The sequence below is a fragment of the Embiotoca jacksoni genome, unplaced genomic scaffold (genome assembly GCF_022577435.1).
Source record: "Embiotoca jacksoni isolate LCO1_2020_lvr unplaced genomic scaffold, fEmbJac1.0.p SCAF_2, whole genome shotgun sequence".
Taxonomy (NCBI): domain Eukaryota; kingdom Metazoa; phylum Chordata; class Actinopteri; family Embiotocidae; genus Embiotoca; species Embiotoca jacksoni.
This window is the reverse complement of record NW_027185340.1, coordinates 9,480,900-9,487,281: the sequence shown is the minus strand read 5'-3', so window position 1 is coordinate 9,487,281 and position 6,382 is coordinate 9,480,900.

Genomic DNA, 6,382 nt, shown 5'->3' with positions numbered 1-6,382 from the left:
TTAAGCGACTCTTTCTAAAAGAGTTTTGTGCCTTCAATCAATGCGATCACAGACCAGAAACAGAACCAGTGGAACGTTCCCCGATCTCACCATGGTTCTGCTGCATTTACTGCGTCGCTGCAGCTGCAGGTGATGCGATCAACGCTCCTCCTGCTCTGCTCATGATGTCATCGTGAATCCCAACAGAACCGGAGAGTCGGATCGAAGCCTAGTCCGCTCTGAACGGGGCGACAAACGGATCGCGTTCATGAGGAGAGAGTCTGAGAGCACTTTGAGCTTTATTTAATTTTCAGCACCTTCAGTACAAACATGCAGCCGAGAGTCCCGGCGAAGCGTGTGATACCCCTCTTAGTCCACTAGAGGGCAGCGTGACGGGAGTTAGAGCTGAAGTTGGTGGTGTGTGGGTCCGGTTTGAGTCCCGAGAGGTGTGGAAGGGTTTCTTTACGCCGAGGCGCCGCCCTCTGGTGGACCAACTGCTGTATGACACGCTCGGTTTGGGGGTAAGACTTTCAGAAAAATTACAATTTAAATGTTAAACGAAAAAAATTTGGTAAAATAACCAAAAAACAAATGGATTTAAAAAAAAAAGTATTAACAAAAGATTTGTTGTTGTTGTTTGTCCTGCGCTGATTTAAAAAAACAAAAACAAAAAAAAAACAGCAGAAACTCGAGAGTTTGATCTTTAAGTTGTCAGGTTGATACAAACGTCCGTAACCGTGGAAATGAGGCAGGAGGGACACTCGAGTGTTCAAAAGTGATGAAGATGACGCTTCTGTTCGTCCTCCTCAGTCTGATCTGTTTGTAATATTCACACTACGTAAGCATTAACGTGGCCTTTTTAATCCTGTGTCCCGGTCGCTCGTGGTTCCTCCCTGTGTGATGGGAGCGTGACTCCTCCTCCTCCTCCTGACACCGCTCTGTCAATCAACCTGTGATGTTGGACTCTGATGTCAGACTGTAGCCAATATATATATATAAAACAAAATGGAGCCAAATGTTTTCCTTCCTGAACTTGTGCCTTTACGTCTGCCGTATTTCTGTTCTTTGTATTAAAAAAAAAATTAAAAAAATCCACTTTTATTTAGCCAAGTATATCATAATATATGTTAGTCATAACTGTCTCCTGTCTGATGTCTTCTTTCATAAATATACAGTCTGTGTGCAACGACTTCAGTGTTTCATTCTAGAATTAACGCTTCAAAGACACTAATTTAAAGAGTAAAGTTTGGTTGTTTCTGTAAAATTTTTGACATAATCAGTGTTTGAAATTTTTGTTTTGGCCACAAATGTGTTCTGTGAGGTCACAGTGACCTTTGACCCCCGAATTCAAATACGCTTCTCCTGGAGTCCAAGTGAACATTCAGTGAATTCAATGAACTCAAGAAGTTCCCTCAAGAAGTTCTCTTGGAGGAGGAGGAGGAGGAGCCAGGAAAGATGGAGGAGGTAAAGGTAAATTTGGAGGAGGAGAAGGAGGAGATAAAGATGGAGAGGGTGGGAGAGAAAAAGACAAAACAGGTGGTTTTCTGAGAAAGAAATGACAGCTTGCGTCCACCAGAGGGCGACATGTCCCTTTATGAACCAGTAACGGGACTGATGCTAATATGTTGATCACATACAGGACAGCTCCTGTGTTGGTGTGCAGAATATATCACATATCTGACCTGATGCTCATGCGTGTTAATAATATGTTCTTCAGGCTGACAGCGATGTTTTCACATCAGACAACAGTTTCTACAAAAACTTTGGCAGAAATTGTTCCAACTCTCTTTTTTTAGTGCACAACTTTAGTTAATAGATAGATTAGAATACATTTCATCCATTTTGTCTTTCAGTTGAAATTATATATATATATAAAAAAAAGTAATAAACTGCATCTGCAGTTTTTTTTTTTTTAAAGTGCATTTAACTCTCATTAATCTAAACTCAACAACCCACCGCGTCAACGTGAAAACTACTTCTAGATTTTTGTGCAAATTTATAAAAAAAAAAATCAAAACCAGAAACTTCTCAGTTACAAAAGATTTTAGACTCTTTGGCAAATTATACTGGTTGGACGATTTAGAAAAACACCCGCCTGTAGATAAAAGATCCAACAGTTCACTGCACGTCAGGACAAAAACTGAAGACCTTTACGAAACCTGGATACCAGGAAGCAGACACCTGCTGGATCACCGTCTGGACCAATCAGCAGCCATCAGTGATGTCATCGTTGGTTTGTGAACGTTATGAAGCCTCCAGTTCAGATTCTGTCCGTCACCATCTTTGCTCGTTCGGAGCGGTTTGGAGCAGGAAGTGACCATATTTGAACGAGCTGGGGGAGGAGCCAGCGGTGGATCTGACCGATCCGATTGGAAACCTGACGATACTACGTCCCGCCCACCGATAGCTGTAACCTGACTGCACCACAGGCCTGTCAATCAAACAGACACGCCCCCAAAAACAGGTCTTTTTGAAGCTTATTTTCTAATGAATGAGGGATTATTTTCAGATGGACCGCCAGAAAACTAAGAAGGAGGAGTGACTTTAGCTAACAACACCGAGATAACTGCTGGGGACATTTTATTCACTTTGTATTTGACGAGAGAAGTTGAATGGGAGTCTATGGAGCCGGAGGCTTTTTGGAGCCGACCTCTGGTGGCACTCGGTGGTATTGCAGCTGAAGACACTTCTGCATCGGTCCAAACTCCAGGAGAGTAAAAACGCGAAGGAGACTGAAAGCTGCCAAACAGACTTCTATGAAGACATTTCAACATGTTTTCAGTTTGGTTTTTGTTGTTATCGAGTCGATTTATCATTTATTTATATTTGTTTTGTATTTTCCTGACAGCCCGTCTTTGTTCCCGACAGAACCCGCCCAGAGCCGCAGTTTAAACCAACGAAGTCACAACCCTCGTGCATTTTTCAGCAGTTTTTCTTTCTTTCCACTGCTGTATGCAGAGATGTGAGGTCACACACAGCTGGATTGAACTGCTGGATTTTATGACTCCTTTTCATTTCAGACTGGTCCTCAGAAAAGTTACAAAGTGAGTATGACGTGTCGGTAAAATGTCTGATTTCTGTTTTGGTCGACTCGCAAACTCTGAGCTAACCTGTTAACCAGGGCTAAAGTTAGCCCAGTTTGTTTCAATATCCAGTCAATAAGGAGATAAATCGGTCAACCGGCCAGAGGTCCGCTATGCTTAGAGCGCCACCTGCTGGATGGAAAACGCTGGGACCACGATCTGGTCATCCGTCTGTGAGATCGAAGATGTGACGCGGCATGTTGTTTTTCTGAGGAGGACAGAGAGTTGGTCATCCTCTGAGAACCCTGAACATCAAGTGTTTCAGTGAGTACAACTCAGCCTGCAGCATGTTGGCCTACTTTCCTTCCTGCATGTGTGTGTATGTGTGTGTGTGTGTGGGGGGGGGGGGGGGTTCAGCACCCTGAGGGGATCTGATCTGGTCATGTGACTCCGTGTGTGCGTTTCCATGGCTGCACATGCAGACATCTGTCTCTGTCTGCTGTCACAACACGTTGTGTTGAACCTCCGTGTCGTTCTGTTTGCACACAGGCTGAGGACATGCTCAAAGGCACGAAGTCATGATACCAGTCCCCCCCTCCCCAACCAGGCACCCATTAATTTGTTATATTTAACAATATTAGGAGATGATTGTTTATTCTTTATCAGAGACTTTGTGTCTTCAAAATGCACTGGATGAAATCAGAAAATAGTTTTTACTTAAAGTTCAGTCACATTTAGTCAAACCCCCTTTTTTCTTAATTGTATATATTATATTGTGATATACATACATATATATATATACATATATATCACAATATAATATATATATATATATATATATATATATAATATATATATATATTGTGTTTTTCTGCATTAAAGTCAGGCTAATTACTTTACTGCTGATAAAGACACCCACTACCAATATCTAGATATTATTATTATTTTGTCTCTTAAAAAGAGGAACGTCAGCCCTGAAGATGCAAATACATAATTGTTATTTATTATAAAATTATAATTTTTTTATTTTTTAAAAAAAGGTTTATACATTAACAAGAAAAAGCACCAAAATGTTTATTATTATTTTTGTTATTGAAACATCATTAAAAGACTTATTTTTTATTCTTTGTTGTAGTTTTATTGCACTAAAAAGAAGAATAAAAATATTTTGGCCCGGATTAGTCCTTTTGTCTCGTGTGTGATTGACAGCCCCCGGTATCGAGCACGCTACCGGACCGGGCCGCGTCCAGCCGGGCTGACGGGCCTCACTTCCGTTGAGTCACACTGGAGTTGCGGGAGCACGAATACCCATTGGTCAAATTCGATTGATTGAACGGACTTCCAGCCAATCACAAGCCGTTTGACTCCGCCTACAATGTCAGTTAAAAATTTTTTTTTTAAAAAAAGGCTAAAACAGCTAAAGTTCGGTCAGATTTGAGGTTCGTTCGGATTCGGAGCTTCCGTACGTCACCGGGCCGTGACGACCGACCAGCGACCCGCTGGTCAGAGGTAGGAACCGGTCGGTTAACTAGTTAGTGACGTAGTATATTCATGTCGGCTAATATCAAGCGACTGAACTTGGAATGAAAACAGCCTTCACGAAGCTTGTTGTCGCGCTAGTTAGCTTACCTGTGTCAGGTGGCTAAGCTAATAGCTGATGACGTCATTTAGCTAACAAACTCATTTTCACTAATTTTCAATTAGCAGGTTTTTCCGACAATAAATCATAATAATAATAAAAGTAAAATTACATGCATAATTTAAATACATTTAAAAAAAAAAAAAAACAACTCCCTTCTGATAAAAATCTGTTTCTCTATTAAATGCTTAAAAAAAACATTTAACTTCTGTATATGATATAATTTCTGTATGCGAACTTTGTTTTCTATAACTATTTTTTTTTTTTTTTTACATTATCAGGTGTTATGGGTTTTTATGCCCCTGCACTGAGTTATTTTATTTTGTAAAAATCTTGTGTTTAAAATTTTTGCTATTATAAATCAAAATAAATTTCATATCTGCAGATCAAAAGATTAGTTTTTTTTTTTTTTTAAAGTAATGTTTTATACACATAAAAAGTCACAGTGATAAAAAAAAAGAAGAAAAAAGAGCAATCAGAACAGGTGAGTAACTGCAGATGGAAGCATTTTTAAATATGATAGTTCAAAATCACATCACTGAGGAAATTCTGCTGCTCATCATTTTTTGATGATGATGATCTCTGGTGATGATAGTGATGGTGGTGATTACATTACATTACATTTCATTTAGCTGACGCTTTTATCCAAAGCGACTTACAATAAATGCATTTCAACCATGAGGGTACAAATTCAGAACAACAGGAATCAAGAAAATACAATTTTCTTCAAGAAAGCCAAACTACAAAGTGCAATAAGTGCCATTTAAGTGATACTTTTTTTTTTTTCCTATTCAAGGTGAAGTGTTCAAGGTAAGAGGTGTGGTTTTGGTTTTTGGCGGAAGATGTACAGAGTTCCCACTGTCCTGATGTCGTTGGGGAGCTCATTCCACCATTTAGGAGCCGGGACAGCAAACAGTCGTGATGTTGTAGAGCAGGGGTGTCAAACTCATTTTAGTTAAGGGGCCACATACTGCCCACTTTGATCTCAAGTGGGCCAGACCAGTAAAATCATAGCATAATAACGCATACATAACGACAATATTTCTCTTGTTTAAATCATTGGTGAAGGTTTTTGGATGATAAACCCTGTTTTAAGGTCTTTCTACAATAAACTAGAAACATAAAGACCAAAAACTCAGACATCAGCCCACTGTTCATCTGCCCCGGCTCTCCTCTGCAGATTCCCTCGCTTTGTGACGCGTTTGACGTCAAACGCGTCACAAAGCGAGCAGCGAGCGCTGCTGCCTGTGGCACCGAGCGCTTCTTCCTCCGGAGCAGACGTCGCATTTACGCTGTTTTTGAAGCAACTACTGGATCGATTAAAAAAAAAAAAAACGTTTGTACTCATAAACCTCCATATTCTCATAGAAATGCAATTTATGTCTTTCTGTAATTTTCACACTTAGCAAAGTCATCCGGCGGGCCGAGCTGGACCCCCTGGCGGGCCGGACCCGGCCCGTGGGCCGTATGTTTGACACCCCTGTTGTAGAGTGTTTAGATCGCAGGGAAGGGAGCGACAAGCCGATTGGCCGATGCAGAGCGGAGTGAACGGGCTGGGGTGTAAGGTTGGACCATGTCCTGGATGTTGATGATGATGATGATGATGATGATGATGATGATCTCTGATGATGGATGATCTGGGATCCATGCAGCATCACCAGTGCATGTTGGGACCTCCCGAGTTCTTCTTCTGCTGCATTATTTAGAGCTCTAACCTCTGACCCACATCCAGCACGAGCCA